General features: G+C 43.9%; 1 pseudogene; it reads left to right on the top strand.

Annotated features, from left to right (window-relative positions):
- LOC144120081 (uncharacterized) overlaps nucleotides 1–20,842 on the top strand; it is a 30,988-nt pseudogene extending 10,146 nt beyond the window's left edge.
- The last annotated feature ends 255 nt before the right edge of the window (nucleotides 20,843–21,097 follow it).

Genomic DNA, 21,097 nt, shown 5'->3' with positions numbered 1-21,097 from the left:
CAAGTTCCTGTCCCGTCCCCTTGTTGGACTCCGTGGTGGGTGCTGGCACCATGACCGAATAACTAAATTTTCTTTATGCTCCCCCCCCCCCCTTTCAAAACCTGATCGCTCTCTGAAAAGAGGGCGGAACGAAGCAACAGACTTTTTCCCGAAAAAGAAAACAACCTTCCCAAAGTTCCATGTCATACATAGTACAGTAGAAGGACAGCAGGCAAGACTACAATCCCCCTTACTTGTGTCAAAGTGCCTAACAGATGCACTTGGCCCCGGATATAAGCTATCGAAAATGGCCAGTGGCGACTTATTACTAGAAATCCGTGACCATACCCAAAACTCCAAGATCTCAGACATTCTCTCTGTTGGAGACATTCCAGTCTCCATAACAGCCCACAGATCCCTCAATACCGTCCGTGGTGTCATCTCAGAAAATTACTTCATTCATCTAACAGAAAAAGAAATGCTAGAAGGTCTCAGCGACCAAAATGTCACAGATGTCTATGAAATTAAAATCCGCAAAGACAACAAAGAAATAGATAATAAACACCTGGTACTCACATTCAGCACAAGCACATTACCTGAAACTATCGAAGTCAGATACCTTAAAGTTAATGTCAGGCACTACATTCCTAACCCACGCAGATGCTTCAACTGTCAGAGATTCGGGCACGGCTCTCAGAGTTGCCGCAGCCGCAAAACCTGTGCGAAATGCGCTTCTAAGGACCACAATTCAGAGGAATGTGAGGCAGCACTGCGCTGCGCAAATTGCGATGGAGACCACGCTGCGTACTCCAGGGCGTGTCCGTCCTGGAAAAAGGAGAAAGAAATTATCACCATAAAGACCAAAGAAAACATTTCATTTAAAGAGGCCAGGAGGCGTTTTGCACTAACCAACACATTCTCGTTCACAGCGAAACCAAACTTCGCTGATGTGGTGCGCAGGGGCGTAGCACCACACAGCACTCCGGCACCTGCCGAGGCCACTTCCACCGAGCCTATGGCAGGGCCATCCACGCCCCAGGCAGGGTCAGCGAAAGCTGCCCTGCCATTGTCACAGCAGGGAGCGCCGGTCCATGGGTCGGCATCCCGCAGGACTTCCCCCCGCCAGGGGAGGCCTGAAACTAACACAACCGCGGCTGCGCGGTCCTCCAGCATCTCTGGCGAGGTGATGGATACAACTCCCAGTCCTCCCGCTTTGCAGCGGCGGAACAGCTCTCTTGAGCGAAAAAAAGACAGACCCCTCATAACGGGCCCTGAGCATAAGTAAACGCCTTAGCGTTCTCACCCCAAAAACAAACATGGCTTTCTTAATTCAGTGGAATAGTATAGGAATTATGCGGAACTACAGCGACGTAACACATATTTTAGGGTCAATGTTACCCACAGTTTTATGTCTTCAGGAGACCAATCTTGGTCCACAACATGTGCATATTTTTAAATATTATAACATTTTTAGACGCAATCGCGAGCAGGCAAACCGACTCTCGGGAGGCGTCACGATTGTCCTTCAAAGCGGCGTACCTGCTCAAGAAATCAAACTTTACACAAAACTTGAGGCAGTTGCAGTTAGCGTCGTTACCTACAAAACAATAGCAATTTGCTCTTTATATCTCCCCCCACACATCACATTAACAATACAAGATTTAGAAGGCCTGATCAATGAATTGCCGGAGCCGTATCTGGTAGTTGGCGTTTTTAACGCTCACTCCCCGTTTTGTGGAAGCGAACGCTGTGACTCTAGGGGCAAAATAATCAAAGATTTTCTCCTCACGAATAATATCTGTCTTTTAAACACAGGAAAGGCCACATATTGTTGCCCAAGCTCAGCAAAAATGAGCTTCCTTGATTTAGCTTTCACATCACCGTCACTTTTTAACGATTTTAAATGAGATGTTTTAAATGATCCTCTGGGAAGTGATCACCTACCCACTGTCATCAGGCTCTCGTCTTCCACTCCAGTCATCCCCACAAGACCACGGCGCTGGAAATTTCACCTCGCCGACTGGTCACTTTTTACAGAAAGTACCACTCTAGATAAAGAATTTTCTGAAGACCTCAGCATAGATGAAATTATTGAAAGATTTACTACATGCATAATATCTGCTGCAACACTCGCTATACCACAAACAACAGGACTCGTACAGAAGAAACACAAAGTATGGTGGACAGAAGAATGTACATTTGCAAAAAAACAGCAAAATAAAGCATGGGGCACCCTGCGTCGGTACCCCACTGCAGAGAACTTACTCACTTTTAAGAGGGCCAAGGCGAGAGCGCGGTACGTGCGCAGGAATGCTGAGAAAACCTCCTGGCAGAAATATGTGTCCTCTATAAATAGTTCAATACCACCAAAGAAAATGTGGGACAAAGTTCGTAAATTCACTGGTGACCATACTTCCTTCACACTTTCGCTTTTGACAACACCCGGTACACAAACATCGTTTGAAGAACAGGCCAATTTATTGGGCGAGCACTTTGCTGAAGTCTCAAGGTCATCCCACTACACAAACCCATTCCAGAAACACAAAGCTATAGCTGAAAAACAAAAACTTCCATTCGGAGCAGGCATGCAGGAAGACTACAACCAGCCCATTACGCTCCAGGAATTAAATAGGGTATTATCTTCCGGTAAATAGACAGCACCAGGCCCAGACAATGTGCATTACAATATGCTTGCCCATCTCTCTGATACAGCCGTACAGGCACTGTTAAAATTCTTCAATAAAATATGGATGACTGGCAGAATACCTGAGGAGTGGAAGAAAGCAGTAATAGTACCTTTTCTGAAACCCAGAAAACCACCAACAAGTCCTGACAGTTACAGACCAATAGCCCTCACCAGCTGCATTGCTAAATCTTTTGAAAGTGTAATAAATATTAGACTCACCTTTGTACTCGAATCTCGGCAACTATTAGATGTACATCAATGTGGATTCAGAAAAGCATGCTCAACCACCGATCCCCTTGTCCGCCTAGAGAACACCATGCGGGAGGCGTTCATCCACAAGCAGCAGTGTATCGGGGTCTTCTTCGACATGGAGAAGGCATACGATACCACGTGGAAGTTCGGCATCCTCCGCGACCTAGCAGAGCTAGGTGTCCGAGGCAGGATGCTGAACTGCTTGAACGACTTCCTGGCTAACCGCACATTTAGGGTCCGCCTAGGAACAACTCTCTCCATGACTTTCACCCAAGAGAATGGCGCACCCCAAGGTTGCATTCTAAGCACGACACTCTTCGTAGTAAAAATGAATTCGTTAGGCAAAGTATTACCCATGTTCATAATGTATTCGGTTTATGTAGATGACCTACAGATAGCATGCACTTCCTCCAGCATATCGTCCTGCGAGAGAAAAATACAAATCACACTAAATAAACTGACTGCTTGGGCAGAGATAAATGGGTTCAAGTTCTCTCCTCAAAAAACAGTAGCTGTTCTGTTCTCATTGCGACGAGGCCTACAATTCAATCCCAACCTATACTTGAATCAAGCCACAATACCAATTAAACCAGAACATTAATTTTTAGGACTCACTTTTGACAAGAAACTCACATTTCTACCACACATTAACAACCTTAAAAAGAAAGCATCCCAAGCCCTCAATGTATTAAAGGTGCTCTCGCGATAACGGTGGGGGTCCGATAGAACATGCCTATTACACATCTATTGCTGTCTGGTACGCTCCAAGCTGGACTATAGGTGCATAGTATACGGTTCAGCAAGAGCATCCTACTTGAAAAGACTGGACCCTGTTCATAATCTTGGTCTGCGACTATCAACTGGAGCATATAGAACATCCCCGGTAAACACTCTTTACATTGAAGCTAATGAGCCTGCACTAGAAAATAGAAGAGTCACACTGACATGCGCATACGTCCTAAAAACCCGTTCTCTTCCTAAACATCTCTGCCATCCCATTGTTACCAAGTGCCCATCCAAAAGATTATTTAACAATAAACCACAATCCATCCGGCCACTAATAATGCGCTTTGAAGATAAATGTGAAGAGTTAGCAGTACTGGATGCCCTGCCGAATATTGCACAAAAATATGAAAATTTACCACCATGGTACAGCCTGCCTTCAGTGTGCGACTTCACACTGACACACTTACATAAAAAGGAAATGCCACATCAGCTCATACTACAAGAATTCTTTGAACTGCAAGAAAAATATGACACCTTCACTGAATTTTACACTGATGGGTCAAAAACAGAAAGTCATGTTGGAAGTGCAGTAATTCAAGAAAAAAATGAAAAAATGATACGACTGCCACAGTATGCATCGGTTTTTACTGCCGAGAGTTGCGCAGTCTTTGTAGCCGTAGACCAAATAGTAAAAGAAAACATTAAAAATAGCGTCATTTACACCGATTCACTGAGTATGCTCAAAGCGCTGCACTGTAGAAACGCTGCTGAACCCATTATAGGAAACATCATACATAACATAATTAAAATTTAAAAAAAAACATAACATTATATTCTGCTGGGTGCCCAGCCATGTTGGAATTGTCGGTAATGAGAGAGCAGATGCATGCGCAGCACAAGCTCGAATTGATCAAATAATACAAGATAACATACCACACAGGGATGTTTTGAAATTAGTGCACAGTAAACTCAGAATTAAGTGGCAGGCTGTATGGGAAGAGCAGGCAAACAACAAACTGCATTCTATAAAACCCGTTTTAGGAGAATGGAAATCATGTAGACATCAAGAACGTTTCACTGAAGTTATTTTATGTCGGCTACGCATTGGGCACACACACCTTACACACAACTTCTTACTGACGAAACAAGACAAACCTCTCTGCGAAATGTGCGGCGATGTACTCACTGTAAACCACATTTTAATTTCATGTACAAAACTGGAACAACTGAGAAAAAAATATTTTACAATACTCTACAATGAATACATCCCATTGCACCCCAAGTTGCTTTTAGGTGATCAAGCACTGGTTGATCTTTCAAGTATTTTAAGTTTCTTAATGAAGCCAATGTTTTAAACAAACTCTAGGTATAAAAAGTGTAACATTTAACAAAAACCTAACCTTGTGTTTGGCGCATCATAGCCATAGTTGCTTTTGCGCCATTAAAACCAATATAACTAACTAACTTAAAACTGACAGACTGGAGCGCATTTAGCAGACATTCCTGTGTAATTAATAGCCGCTTGCCAGTTTACCTCAAGAAAAAGTAAACAACTCTATCTTGTCATCACTCACCTGGAGGGCGGCAAATGGAGGCAAATGAAGAGACTCAAAGTTATTGTGAGGACAGTACACCGGGCCATGGAACGGAAAACGATATTTGCAGCGTTATGAGGCAAGAATTATTGGGGGGATATAAAAAAGAATAAAAAATGAAGTGTCCCTGCCCGTGCCACTAAGTATAACGGGCTAGCGTTAGGAGATAGGAAGAGAGCCTAAATGGGTGAGCAAAAAGATTGTCTCCGAATTATGTGGTCACGCTAAATGCCATTTAGATGCATTGGTATGTTCGGAATTGCTTATGGTTGACCAGTTGCACTGATGCGGAGGCAATCTGATAGCATTTACATCAGCGTCTACTACGGCACGTCGTTGCTTCTCTGCGGCGGTTTCACCCGCCTGCTTCAAAAGCATTTCTTTGCTGAGCCATTCTGAAAATTTCCATTTTTGTTGTGCCATTAAACGTCAGCCATTTTCCCGTGCTATTGGGGAGGAGGATTTCTGTCTATCTACCTTGGCAGATGGCAGGTGAGAGAGGGGAATCCCCTTAAAGATCACCTGCCAATGTCGACAGGTGGCCGCTTCGGCCGCACACAACGGCTTTTTCGCTAGTCACGCATCTTTTGCTAGTGCACTAAACACACGAGGTAATGGGTTTCTAGGTGAACTGAAGGAGAATAAATGGGCATGGAGGGGCACGTACGGACAACAAAAGATCATGATTCCTTGTGTTCAGGGAACAGGTTCTGCGGCGAAGCAGTTTAGTACAGAAGCTTGCGGCGGGAAGTAAGTTGGGCCGATGAAGTTAGGAAGTCTTCAGTGATGAGGTTGTCGCAGTTAGCACACGACAGCATTAGTTGTGGGATATGGGAGAGGTCTTTGTCCTGTAGCGGACGTACTTAGTCTCATCAGGATGATGAGTACTATGATTATTTTTTATGGCGGTATTCACTTTTATTGTAATCCCGACGAACACACGCTACATTTCCTAGATCTTGGTAACAGCTTTATCGGACGCAAATGTTCCAAGGTTTACCTGTTTGATTGATAGTTGCATGAGGGATGTTCTTCGGCAAACCGTCTCATTCGCCGTAGTATTTCGTAACCAACCCTCCCTCTCCCCGTTCCCCGTGCTCATCAACAACAATGTTGTCCATAGTCTGAGTAATGAGGAATGTGAATAGTTCATTATAAGGAGGAGGAGTAGATAGTTTAATGAATACAGGAGAGGTGGGAGTTCATTAGGTCCGCGAATAGGACAAGGGGGAAGCAGAGGTGCTTGAGAGCGTTGGAGCCACGAGTGTCTCATTACTCCATGAGGAGAAGGGTAGTGGAGGGGACAGAAGTCTGGAATGTTTCTTTAGCAGCTTTCTTGACTTGGTGTTGTAGATAAAAAAATTTATTCTTTCTTTCGCCCAGTAGTTATGCTTACATTATCCTTGCAAGTCGCATTCAATGCAGAATGTTTTTCGCAAGGTGCACTACTCAGCCTCACCAAATCTAAAAAAGTTTCGCCCAGTGAAAAAATAAACGATAATGAGTACGCAAAATGTGCAGAAAACATATTTCAATTTTGTTATGTCAACAATGGGAGAAGTGCCCTAATTATGTGCCATGATAATGTGCTACGCCCAAAGTTATGTTCCCTAAATCCGGTACAGTGTTGCAATCTGGGCATCAAACAGCTTCTCGTAGGATTCAGAGGAGAGCAGTCTCTTCAACACAAGGCTCATGCATTTCATGCGCTCAAGCGGAAACCACAAAATTTACTAAATGTATTTTTGAAAGTTCACCGGAACCAAACAACTCCGGCCGTTCTTGCTTCTTGCATAACCACCAGAGGATTCCTATAGCACTTGCACTGTCACTTCCGACGGCATCCGCATTTACAACAAAATTCAAATTATGGTACGCCGTACTGAATTCTGCTGCGGTGAAATTGGACGCAGATTTTTTATTTCGATATGATCGCTTTTTGGGTTGCAAGAACAAATCAAAAGCTGAGACACAACAAAAAAGTAATGCTGCTTTGCCGAGAGGTTAACTCCATTCCTGTTAGCTTTTTCACATAACAGAAAATATACCCCCATGCAGGAAGGAGAAAACATGTTTATTTTAATTTTTTTTCCTGTTTTGTAACAAGGGGTTTGCAGATTTTTCGCGCTCTATACGTATTGCCATCCGAAGAAATATGCTTGGAATGGCGAGCTTGCACGGTACGGTAAAATCAGCGACAATAAATTTGAAGGCAGTCAAACGATATTCGTATTTTCTACTGTTCTGACAATGAGGCAAAACAAACCAAAAGCAGACCCTAATACCTAAACAGACTGAATTTACATTATAAGTTCGCATGGTACTGAAGATTACGCGATCTTAAGCAAAAAAGAAGGTCGACTGTGAAAGAACTCCCATGACGGCAATGTCCACGTGCCGCACTACTTCTCTGGATTACTAAGTTCTGGCCACAGCATCCTTCGCAACATTGCACCTATACTGGCGATATCAGATCCATTTAGCCCTCACACAGAGTTTATAAAATCTCCTATTGTTTAACACCACAGGAAGCGAGTCTCAGCTGGCAAGTTTTCAGACCTATGTTCTATAGACAAGTCTCTTACTAGTCCGCATTTACTTTCCCTGATATTTGACCGAAAGAAAAAGTGATGGAACAGTTTCCTGGGGACAAGTTAGCAATTTTGAATTTGCTGATGGAGCATTGCTGTAATGTTAAAGAAGCAAAAAGAAATACAAAGCTTACAAAAAATTATCCGTGTGCCAATATGGTTACTGGTCTCAAAGCTGCCGGTGCTGGGATCAACACCCAAGACGGTGCGCCTGCATTTGGAAGCGCGCGAAAACTAAATCGCCCGTGTTGAAAATTTAGGCAAAGGTTGGAAACCTCCGAACGCAGGGAATCATTTGAGGCACCCTCACCTAAGAAACATCTCATGAATGTGAGAGCTGGTCTAGCTAGCGTATCACAATATAGCCGCGAGCAGGTGAATGAATCAAACGGTCAAATAGGACATAACAGACGAAGGCTAAGAACTCTAATAGCTTCCACTTTACGTTTGAACACTCACATCCTCGAATGTGGTCAGAGGACGCAGGTATGGCTTTATCTTTCCTCCTCATAAGCACACACAGCGTAACGATTAAGAGGTACCAGGCTGTCCAAAGATGGGTACTGCCCGCTGCCCTGTGTCAGCCGTGTGGTCATCCCTGTCGTTCTTCACGCAGCCGTCCTTCACAAAACATTGTCTTCATCCAGATACTTGAGGAATTAAGTACAACGGACATTTTTCTCAAGTTACAAAGCCGCAAAGCAGAAAGGTTAAAGATATTAAGGGTACTTATTACCAGCGCAATGCACTCGGAAAGTCAGGTTAATAGTGTTGTCGGCAAGGTTATTTGATCGTGTGACTGGTGTCATTATCTGGCATCGTCATTTACTTTCACGCGATGCTGAGCCTCAACACTATAACTCCCTCATTATGTCGCACACGAAATACAGCACACTGAATACAGAGACCAACTGAAGCTTCAAATAAAAATAAAGTACAGATAAAGAAGCCCATACGTCGACAGATAAGTGTCGGTCTGGTTGTAAACACATGCGATCTATTCCGTTAATACAACACTAACGTATCTGAACTTAAAGTGTTAGACTGGCTGAAAGGTACAAGAAGAACAAGAAATTGTCAACAAAATTTCGATATGGCATAACTTTGTCCTACTGTACGTATGCAGTTTACCAGACACTCTGAACTATGGTACCTCCCCGTCTCGACCTACTCACAATGCATGGCGCGCATAACATAGCGATAACGTAACCCAGTCTTTTAAACGGGCAAATTTTCTGAAAATATCGATGTCACGAAACCACCTGCCCCTTTTAGTATTTTCTCGCCGTGACTCATGCGGTATGTGCGGTCCAGTTTTTTTTTAACCTTTTTTTCCATTATACAGTTTTCTGCTTCGAGTTTCTCTGTCGTAATTTACCTATTCGTCATTTACAGTTTACACGCTTCACACATAGATCTGCGGTCATTTCCACGTCATAATCCTTTTTTAACTGCCAGCTGCTTTACGGTATAGAATTCTAGGGGCTCACCAGGCTGTATTTTGCGGCTTGTTTCCTTGGGCCTTCTCTAGGAACACAGGAGACTAAATTTATTCGAATCTTTTTAGGTTTAAACACGCATGAGGCAGCGTGATTAATTTCCTCTCATGATTCTTGGCAACTTTCTTCTTGTGCGACGCGCTCTTCAACACTGCAAGTGTTCCCACTTCAAGGCTTGCCGAGCAGCGAATTCACTATCAGGTGAGAACAGAGGGCACGGTCTTAAGTGCGCAAACTATCTTTCATTTGAAGAATGGCTGAAACTGGCGAGAAGCGGCAAACTCACGAGTTATCGGTTGCGACATACTACAGGGAAGTTTGAGGAATTCGCTGAAGTATGTGCTCTTCTTACTTGCGCATAAGAGAACGTGAGTTAACGACTTCTTGACAGAGAAGCGTCCGTTCAAAATTATTTCACATGAACAGAATCTAGGTGAACGACGATGGTTTCACAAAGCCGTTTCAACGCCACTTCAGCGTGAACTCGTTCACTTGTGCGTGATCAGTGTGTGAGCTCTCCTCCCATCGCTTCCACTTCGCACAAAATTAATTCCTGATTCACGCCAGACTCCGCTTATAAATATGGGGCACTAAAATTGCGAAGCAGTCGCAGTGATAGAACTACTTTCTATATCTTCCGTAAAATTACCGCTTTCTGAACGACCTTTTGTCTCTCTTTCCTGAGCAAACGGCAAAGCCACATACAACATGCTCCTAACAGCTCCGCCTACCCTAAACTTTTCGTCTCACTTTTTCAAGCTAGCGTAAGCTTGGTGAGCAGTACCGAAAATCGCTTGGTGGTTACATCGTTTCATAATCTGCATATATGCAGTGAAGAATACGTGGATAATTTTATGATGTCTGATGGTTACAAATCACGTCACATGTCTGTGTTTTTTAACTTGTTCCAACAATCTTGTTCCAGAAAAAAGCATGACAGATTGATTTTACAGAGAAAGGAAAGGTCTATAAAGTAGCATCAGACCCAACATTAAGAACTTAGAGTTATTCCGGCAGCCTAAAGAAAGACATAATTTGCAAAGTAATATTGAATTGCGCGGAAAACAGGAGTCAATGCGTATTCCACATTCCACCGTTAAAAAAAGATCATATAAAATGATGAATATGGTGAATATAGAATAAATATAAGAATGCGCATCATCTATTATTCGTTACTTTTAATCAGGCTTGAAAACCACCAAAAGTAAATGTAAGTTCCATTTATTAATTTTATTGTACCAGAAATTTACACATACTGAGGGGAGAAAAGAGGCAGATACAATGTTCCTTTTTCATTCATTCAAATAACCCAAGTTAGGCTGCGAGAAAACTCACTCTAAAACCCAAAACAAGGAATAACTGAAATGCTTTGGGAAAAGTATAACATTTTGGCTTCGGTATATATCATTAAAATTCACTCTTTTATTTCGCTGTTCTCTTCTTTCATTCAGTATATAGGCTACAACTCACTTCTTTGTATTTAACAGAGGAGAAATGTTCTTATATTTTATGTTTCCCAAAGTCTTTGTATTTGATAATATTATTAATAAAGCAGTTTTCATATATATGATGTCGTAGTGCTATGATTGGTGTTGGCTGCCTGTGCCGCTCTCAAGCACTATTTTGCTTAAGCGGCGCAGAGTGACACTTTTACATGAATGTTGAAATAAAATTAGCCAATATTGTTATTAAGATGACGTTCTTCACTGGTAAGGTATGTCATATACTGAGCAAGGCTGAATAACTTTGACATGAAGGTAAATGGCTGGGTACGTCGGCAATGAGGTGAATGATATAATTTCTTATCCCTTAGTAGATTTATTTTCCTTTTTGGGTACAGCGAAGAGAAAATCCCGATGGCAACTTAAGTTGAAACATAATTGAAAATAAACAGCGCAGAAGAAAGAATGGACTGCCAGTGTCATATGGTCTCTTCTTTCTGTGCTAATGTTTCCCTTCTTGACGAGAGAGAAAAAGAACGATACTCACTCGATACCAACGCCTCCGACAGTGAGCTTTTCTTAGCTAGCGAAGTTCAAGTTGCTGTGTTTATTGGGGCAATAAATGAGCACGCACGCAGAGAATCAAAATAAAAAAAAAGCACGTGAATCCCTCATGCTGGCACAGCTGCAAAAAGGCAGAAACGCTCGTTCACATCCGCGAGCATGACGGCGGCGAGTATATTTGGCAGCCTACGGAACTGGGATGCGTCGATGGACCCCACTTATGCAAATACGGCAAAAAGTAAAAAAATAAGGTGCGGCCAGTGAGAAGGACTTGACGCCTCGGCGGGTTAAGGTTGCGTGAATAAGACGGCGAGTGGTAAATGCAAAGCTTGCCGCAAACAAGAGCACATAAAATGTGATACCGTCGAAAAAAGGAAGATACGCTGTGTATTCTGATCTGAGCGTTTAGACTTGCTCCTCGTGTAGCGCTCGGAGTGTAAGCGTGGCGGTGGGAATCACTCAAGACAGTTTCAGCAAGAAATATGCGCAATTTTTTAGTTTGCTTTCTATTGCTTACTGCATGCAATGATGAGAGGGCTTCATTTCCCTCAGCATATGCTGTACGACTAGAAGATATACAGGGTGTAACGCTCACGCCGCTGCTCGAGACTGCAGCACTGTGCTACCCAGGAAAGTGTTGATCCTTACTGCATGAGTTTTTTATTTTTCAAACAATTCGAGGCGCATCGGAAGGAGAAGCTTGTTATGGAAGATAGTAAGGTAAGGTAAGTATGCGTTCCAAAAATGTTTTGAACTATTGCGATATCAGCAACCTGTTGGTTTTGTGCATACAAATAAATCACCTCTTAGACTAATGTCGAGCAATAAAAATGTAATGAATGAAAGGAGCAACAACCTGTGCCTTCAGGGATCACGATGGGGCGCAAGTGGAGCCTTTGATTAACCTGAATGTAAGCTTTTTGGCTCACTTATGTGGCTGAAGCGTGGGGCTAAAAAAAAATTGTTTAGCTTAAAGGGGGTCTGAAACACCTTCCTAGGAGACGGCATCAACTTGCTCAATCACTGTGTTGTGTTGTCATGAACGTCTGATTCAAATAATACACTTCTATAAGAAGCAGAGGACCCACAATCACGAGCGAAAGTTGGAGAGCCCTTCCCGGCGACATTTTCATGCTCGAGCCCTCCTCGGTGGCTCGCATCTACATATACATTTTGAGCGATGGCTACTGGTTAGATTCTTTCAGACGTCAGGCAGCTACCGTGGCCGCGGCCAATAAGCCGCGTAGCTCCGGCGGGTCAGCAAGCTCTCCCCCGGAGGTGGGGCCGGCGGAGGAGCGTCGACCTTCTAGTCTGCGAAAAGTGACGAGAGGATAGGGAAAGCGCGAAGACGCTGAAATTCAAATTTTGACTAGAGATAACTCTATCTACAAAGCGCATTGAAACATTCTTCCAGGACAATATTCAAAAAGCAGCGTGCTTTCACATCCCGGGCATACGGAACCTTTATTAGAGTCCCTTTCAAGCCCCTTATTAGAGTTCCTTTCAAGCCCCTTTAAACTTAGGACAAGGCAGCGAGCTATGCAATCGAAAAGGATGGCTGTAACGTTAAGAGACAGAAAGAGAGAAGAATAGGTCAGGGCACAAACGCGGGTTAGTTAAGGACAAGAAGAAATGGGCTTGGACAGGACATGTTATATGAAGGAAAGATAACCGTTGGTCGTTAAGATTAACGCACTGGATTCCAAGAAAAGGCAATCATAGCAGGGGCCGGCAGTCGATTAGGCGGGAGGATCAGATTTAGAAGTTTGCAGGGATAGGGGGGCCGCAGCTGGCACAGGACAGGGTTGATTAGAGAGAAATGGCAGACGCCTTTGGTCCTGCAGCGGGTGTAGCCAGGATTTCAACGATGACGATTCGGCTGGTGTTATTGCACATTGTTTCAGTATATCGCTTCATCCGCCGAGGTGGCAGAGTGGTTATGGCGCTCGGCTGCTGACCCAAAAGACGCGGGTTCGATCCCGGCCGCGGTGGTCGAATTTAGATGGAAGCGAAATTCTAGAGGCCTGTGTACTGTGCGATGTCAGTGCACGTTAAAGAACCCCAGGTGGTCGAAATTTCCGGAGCCCTTCACTACGGCGTCTCTCATAGCCTGAGTCGCTTTGGGACGTTAAACCCCATAAACCAAACCATCAGTATAATGCTCAAGCCCAAAAACGAAAAGACTTGAAAAACCGTACTTATTTCATCCTTTCGCCCTGGTTTTAAGTGTGGCAGAGACCGCTGCATTGCGAATCCAACTTGGGCGATCTGCAAATCACAGGCCGATGTGCCTCCATGATATGATATGATATGGCACGGTAGGCGTTTTGTGGAATTGCATAGTATATCATGACTTGCCGTCCTGAACATGAGCGCGGTTTATGAGAGCGGCGTGCAGTAGTCCGAGGAAACCTTCAAACACCTGGGACTCTCTAACATGAAAGGATGTGCGCAGGATACATGCGTTTTATATTTCAACTTTATCACTGTGAGGCTGGCCCTTCCGGGTTAAAACACGTCAGGGTGGCTCGATTTACATATTCTTAGCTCAGCCCAACCTTTTATCTCGGTGGTGACAAATTTTGGTCTCGACATCAAATTTATTTCACTACCTACGGTGCTATGGAAAGCTTCCACTATAAAATATTTTGAGCGTGGCGAACAAGTGTGAGTGCATGCCTAAAGGAAAACTGATGAGATGTTATGAGCATGGCAGTCTTCATAAATACCTGTAAGTTTATTCTGAAATTGCGGGACATGCATCGAATTGCTACAGTGAGCACACTTAGTTTCACCTTCAACGGTGAAAAAGAAGCTACACCGTTGGCATTATTTTTACTCTGAAAAGATCTGTGCAGACATTTGTTGCTTACTTCTTATAATAAACTATAACACATCTCCAATCAAAACCTTTATTTTGAAACCCAACGCTAACGAACTGGCTCGGCTGCTTCTTCAGGGGGTGTCTGGGGGCAGTGGTTAGCATCTTTATGTATGCTTGTAGGGGAGCAGGAGATCAGAAGAACAAAAGCTATGATACAAAGTGGGAGGGGAAAGATGGGGGGATTAGGGTTTTGAAAGACGTTGTCGGACTGTGGGGAGGTGGTCAATAGAGACTTTTCTTCCTTGAGCTGCAGGGCGAAGTCCCTGAGCATATACAGCGAGGAGGTTTGCCTTTGAGCGTACGATGTTCTTCGGGGTAGTTTTAATGTGCCAGGATTCTATTAAGAGCCGCTTTTGGTATTTGTTTTGGTTCCGAGGATACTGGTTTTTTTCGAAGTTGATTCTGTCGTCTGAGTCTTCATGATGTTCGGCTACAGAAGTGCGCGCTCCTGCGAAGTTACGGATGTCGTTTTTTATGTTGGCGAGTTCTTTCTTTTAGGTTCTTGGTTTCGACGATGAAGCTCGCGTCGCAGTCGGCGCAACCAATTTTGGAGCTAATGTTTTGGGCTCTTTCACTCCGTGGCCAGTTTTGGCGGAACAAGTAAGCAAAGCACAACAGTTTTTGTAGGCTTGTGCGCAGCCTGGCGACCCCCCTTTTTTGTGATTCGGGCGATGGTATCGCTGGCACCTCGGACATAAGTCAGTGTGACGTATTTTAGTGGCGTTGGTTGTTGTGCGTTGATTTCTTGGCGTATGCTTTCTTTTTCGAAGGTGAATGGTTTTTCGAATGAAGTTTTTTTTGGTAGCAGTTCATGTTCTATGAATATCAGTAGAGTTAGTTCTTAGGCTAGTTCGTATTCTTCAATCAAGCTCCTAGTTTTTCAGCGCCATGGCACTCAGCCAAAGAAAAGAAGACAAAGAGAAGAAGGACGAGCGCAGCACTGACTGACAACTGCTTATTCAGAGATGCACACACAGTTTAAATACATTCAGACCAGCGCAAGCGCACACCGTGAAAGGAAAAAAAGTAAAAAAAAATCGAATCACGTTTTTATCCCAAACACTTTGAATGGAACGCCTGTTCTGCATAATACAAAATTACTGAAGTATCGGTAACACATTCTGACCCCGCTCTTTGAATATAGTACGCCTCTACCGTTTCACGTGTTGTTTTTAATTTGCTTGTGCTCAGAATCCTCACTCCCGAAAACATCGGTGCGCAATCCTTGCAAGTTGCGCAGTGGTGCGTGCTTCTTTGAATATCGTGCGTTGTTCTTTTCTTCCGTAAAGTTCTGTCCAGCAGTGCGTCTCAACTATTCCGAACAATGTCTACACCACTGATAATTTATGGACTGTCGGGTGGTTCGAAGCGAAGTGCAGATGTCAGCCTGACTGAGCTGTCCTGCGGTTTACGGAGAATTGAAGGGCGCCGTGTTTTCGGGATGCGAGGACGGCGAAAATGGCAGGGAGTTTTCTTCTTCCACTTCTAGCATGGATTGAATATCTGGTTGTACGGGGTTGAAATGAAATTCGAAACCGGTTCTCAGATCTCTTGACGACTGGGAAGCAATCGTTGACATACCTGAGGAAGATGTTTGGGTTGTGGGTGGAATGAGTTGAGCGCTCGTTTTGCGATGTGTTCCATGGTTAGATTAGCCATGACGACAGAGATGGAGGCTCTCGTTGGCGTTCCTTTCACTTGTCCATAAAATTCTCCATATGACGAGAATTTTGTGTTTGTTAGGCACAGTTCCAGGAGGCGGCGAACATCATTTACACTCAGCGGGATTCGTGCACCGAGTGTGTTGTCGCGTTGTAGGGCGTCTTTAGTAGCGGTCCCCGCAAGCTTCACGGGGATTTTTGTGAAAAGGGACACGAAGTCGAAGGATTCAAGGCATTCGTCGTTGGCCTCAAAGGATACTCGGGATACCAGGTCGTTGAGTTTCCTGGAATGACCGATATAATTCTGCATGAACCAGCAATAGAAATTTTTGGTGTTCAGTGTGGCACTTTGGTAATGAAACACTGTCATTTTTTCTTCGTTGTGATGTTGATAATTTTTGCAGCCATTAATTTTAATACGTTTTTGTTGCATGTGCAGTAAGGCTATAAAAAAATTTGGCTGTTTTCTTTGAAGTTTTCCGAACAAAAATTTCAAGTTCGTTACTTTTCTCGTATTATGTTTGCTCTGTATTTTCCGTGCTAGAGAAAATTTGAAATAACATGTTTTCTCACCACCTCTTCCAATATCTGAGGATCCATATCACCGTTTCATGTATCGAAAAATTTGTAATACTTCTTTAAATAATATGCGTTCATCTCCTACTCTTTAAAGGGAAGAATAAAGTGCATCAAAACGTCAAAATATTCTTTTTCAAAAAGTTACCAGACTAGTGCAGTCATCAAGTCTGAGAAATTCGAGATATATTTTAGAACAATATAATCTATAACCGAAAAACCAAACGATGTCATGACAAGGAGTGACCTTACATAGTAGCACTGACAAGCCATATATGTGTCACCTTGGGTTATACGCCGCGCGTAGTTTATAACTGATGCATCGTCGGTGAGGGTAGCCTACTAAAAGCATATATGGACTTCTACAAATTCTTTCGTGTGCGCCGCGCCTGAATCCATAAGCAGTAGCTTGCGAGAGTGTACATATGCCATTTATTGAGTTGCATTGACATTTCTAGTGTTCATGCTTTGAATGTTAAAAGCAGCCGCGAGTTCTCCAGGTGAATCACTTCATACACATGCAACGCTTCTTTTCGGGGCACTGGAATCATGACGCCACTGCCGTGGTAATCGAAGGAGATAACAATGTTCGTAAATACCGGTGTAGGAACAACAGGGTGACCATTAGTAATAAACGAATGGATCAGAGAACATTGTCTTCATCTTAAGGAGCCATAATCTATTCAGTATAGGAAGTGGTTGCATACAGTATCATTCTGGGAAATTGGGATTGTAGTAATGATTTTAAAAAAATCTGTTCCTCTTTTTCGCCTGCTGCGCTGGGAAGATTTGTGATCGGTACGACGGCAACCGCGTGACATCTGTGACTGCCTTAAAACACGAAGTGTCATCGTAGCGCTCCTGCGGTACAAGCACATTTAGACGCAAAAAAAAAATGCTTAGGCTTGATGCAGATAGAATAAAACCATGCAATCAAAGAATGTTAGCATGCTTCCTAAGCAAATTTACCGAGAAACTTTTTCAAGCGTACACATTCAATTACTAACATAAAAGCAGGTAATAAACAAAGGCGCTACTTGTACTGTTGGTGCTATGCGAATTTAATTCACAGTAAACTGTGATCAGCTCCTGCCCGGTGAATAGTTTTAGAGTATAGCTTAAATATTATACTTCTCGACCTTCCATTATAGATGAAAGTATAATTAAAATTAAAAAAAAATACGAAAAAATCATCAACACAAGATATGCGCTGGCTACAAGGAGCCAACAAAAAAAGAGAACTGCTCACGAAGATGACAGTTCTACGGACGGCTCAGAGAATGAAAGGCGGAGAAAAAGACTTTTTAAGGCTGACAACGCCTAGTGAAATTAAAACTTACGGAAGCAGCAAAAAGCAATTAACAAATAATAGACAACACAACTCAGAGCAAACCTGACGAAAAGATTTCGGAAGTACTGTAGACGCTGGAGGAGTAAAGATGAAGCACGCCTACAAAATACTTACCGCCTCTAGAACAAGCCCCAAAAGAGACAAAGGGAAACACCTATACTGAAGAGAATTAAGGGGGAAGAATTTAATATTGTAACGTAGTGGTGGCCGCAGTCGAAGCAGCGGGAAAGAAAGCAAGAAGTTCTTAATTAAAGAAAACTGTTTATTGGGCTGGCCGGTGCCCAGAATGGACAGAACCACTGGACGGCGGCGAAAGCAACAAGCGTGCTCGGCGGTCGTCGAACCGAGTGCCCGCTGCTCTCAGCAGTTCTCAATTTAGAGCTGATAGCGAACTTTCGAGATAAAGCGTGCAAAATTACTAGAGCATTCGGGAACAAGGTAGGATTGGCTCCGCTTGGATGCGATCAATCGAGATTAATCTGGCCACATCTTGTATCCACAAACAACTTGATAAAGCGGAGTGGAGGCAACTTTGAAGAATGAACAAACACTACAAAGATTTGTAGCAATAATATACCAAAACGAAAAGTAATGTAACAAAAAAGCTACATAAAAAGCACTATCGGCTGGAGAAAACTGAAGTAGTGAAGACGACTCCTCGCAGATGAACACCCAAGAAAGAAGGAAAGTGAAATCTGCACGAAAGGACGAGGAGTGCTGAAAACAAGACGAAAGAAGAGTCAAGAAACATCTTCCACAAGATGACCCAGTTCAACACGGCTATCTTGATTTCTGTTGTCAGGATATCAGGTCTAGCAGGAGCGGACATGAAAGTTGAACAGCTCAACAGTATAATCAAACACGACAGCAAGCTAAAGTTTCTCACACTAGAGGCAACAGTTGCAAACCACCTTCTAAAATGATGCCTCGTAGGGAGCTGCACCTGAAACAAAGTGCTTTTTATTCAGGTGCACTCCAAGGCTAAATAAAAGGACAAGATAAAAACGAAACGACATAACTTCAAATGCTGAGTCGAAGACACTTACCTGAGAACCGTTTGAAACGGCTGTAATGTGGGGACGGCAATTCTGGCGGTAACTAACAAATCATACAAAAAAATCCACACCAAGACAAACCTCGTTATTGCATGCTTAAAATGTCCAGCATGTAAGCGCTTAAGAGTTTTTTGAAACACGAATTCCGCACGACCTGTAACCACAACACTCTCACTTACAAACTAGCAGTAAGACGTGGTAATTGCTCAAGGCGAGGCCATAAGAAAGGCAGCCGAAAAATCATCCGAAATGTATCGTGTGCGTGAACTACGGATTCCAGGCAGAAGAGTCCAACCACCCAATTCTCTCTACTGCAATGTGTACATGAAGAGGCTCAAAGAATAGAAGGAAAGAAAGCTACAATTTTGAATTTCACTCGACGAAATATTACCAGTAACCACCGCCGCGTAAACTTTTATAGCGCATGCTTTTGATGCGCCGCCGCAGTGTTACCGGCATGATGAGTGAAGCGCCAAGTGATGTCAGCAATGGCTCTACAAAGAGCGAGCATCTCATGAGCGCAGCCAGAAATCATCCGAGCTGTCGCCCAATAAAGTTCTACGCCGCCTCCTTATCCCTTCTTTCTTGCCGGGACCAGCGAACACCACAAATGGCGACGAGGGTGGCGGAAGCGACGGAAGACGCTAGAAAGAAGCGCTGAAGCTGGACAAAAGGTGTACCGAGGCAACAGTCTGAAGAGCAAGGCTGGATTCAGCCGCAGCTACGACAAACGGCTACAGGACGCCAGAGATGGCAGCCACCAGTGAGAATAGTCACGTAGAAGCATTCGCTGAAACTGTGAGTGACTGGCTATCTTACGAAGAACGCCTAATTTCCTTTTTCGCGGTGAACAAAGTTCAGGAAGAACTCAAGATGCATGCTTTGCTAAGCGTCGTTTGGCCGAAGTGGTACAGCCTCTTGAAATCTTCGACTGCACCAAATAAGCCGTCGGAAAAGACGTTCAGGGAACTAAGTGAAGTGCTCTCAATCACGTTACCCCGAGAGTGTCTGTGATCGGAAAGCGAGCAAAATTTCACCGATGATGTCAGCTGCAACATGAAAGTATCGCACAGTATGTAGTCGAGCTCAGAAAACTCGCTCAGACCTTTGAATTCGGCACCTTTTTGGACGAATCGCTTCGTGACAGGTTCGTGCACGGTTTATTCCGCGCCGACAGTTAGGGATACTTATTTGCAGAAGACAAAACGCTGACAAAAGCCGTTGAGCGCGCACTTTCTTTGTAAGAAGCTAAGAAAAGTGTTCAGGAAGCGCACGCTAGAGAGGCTGTCGACGACTTTCAGAAAATTAGCGCTGAAGGCTCAGCCGAAAGAAAGCATTCTTTCGAGTGTCATCGCTCCGGCTCTGACAAGCATTTTCCCGCGGCTGTCCTCATGACGCAGATAAGTGCACGAACTGCGGCAGGAAAGTCTACGTTCAACGTGCCTGCCGTAGTTCCAAGCAAGAGCCAACGAGCTCAAGGTAGTGGATACGCACTCTTGAAAGTGACGACACGGGAAACATCCAGATACTGTCTCGGAAAACCCGGCGTCCTTTTACCGTCGACGTCAAAATTCAAGGAGTACCCTTGCGTATGGAGATAGACACAGGCGCTACGGTGTCTGTAATATCAAGGCAACAGTTCAAGACACTTAGATCGCCTTTAAAACTCCATCCGACGGAACTACGACTGAAAACATACACAGGAGAAGCTGCCCAGCCCTTCGGTGTCTTCAAAGCAGCCGTAAGGTACAAGGATCAAGTCGATGACCTTCCGTTGTACGTCGTAGACTACAGCGGACCAGCTCTTCTAGGACGCGAGGGGCTCGAAACTTTGCGCTTGGACTGGGACGAAATCTGCAGTTTGCACATGCAGTGCAACGATTCGCACCTTGAGGCAAACCAAGAGAAGTACGGCACGCGACTGAAAGCATTCCTAGACAAATATATCCCTATTTTTGACGACACCCTTGGCAAAATATAAGGTAAGCTTCCTTATTTCTTAATGCGAATCGTCCAAAGTTTCTCAAAGCTAGAAACGCGCCTTTTGCACTACGTTCAGCAGTGGAGGAAGAGCGCGAAAGCTAGAAGAGATGGGCGTCATTACGCAAGTTTCTACTAGCGAGTTTGCCACACCTATCGTGCCGGTTGTTAAAAAGGGCGGGACAATATGTGTGCGCGGAGATTACAAGACGAATCTGAACGCTGTTCTAGACACAGAGCAGTACCCTCTCCCTAG

This window comes from Amblyomma americanum, chromosome 2 (assembly GCF_052857255.1).
Source record: "Amblyomma americanum isolate KBUSLIRL-KWMA chromosome 2, ASM5285725v1, whole genome shotgun sequence".
NCBI lineage: Eukaryota > Metazoa > Arthropoda > Arachnida > Ixodida > Ixodidae > Amblyomma > Amblyomma americanum.
Note: the sequence above shows the minus strand (reverse complement) of the source record. Positions and strands in the feature narration are given on the sequence as shown.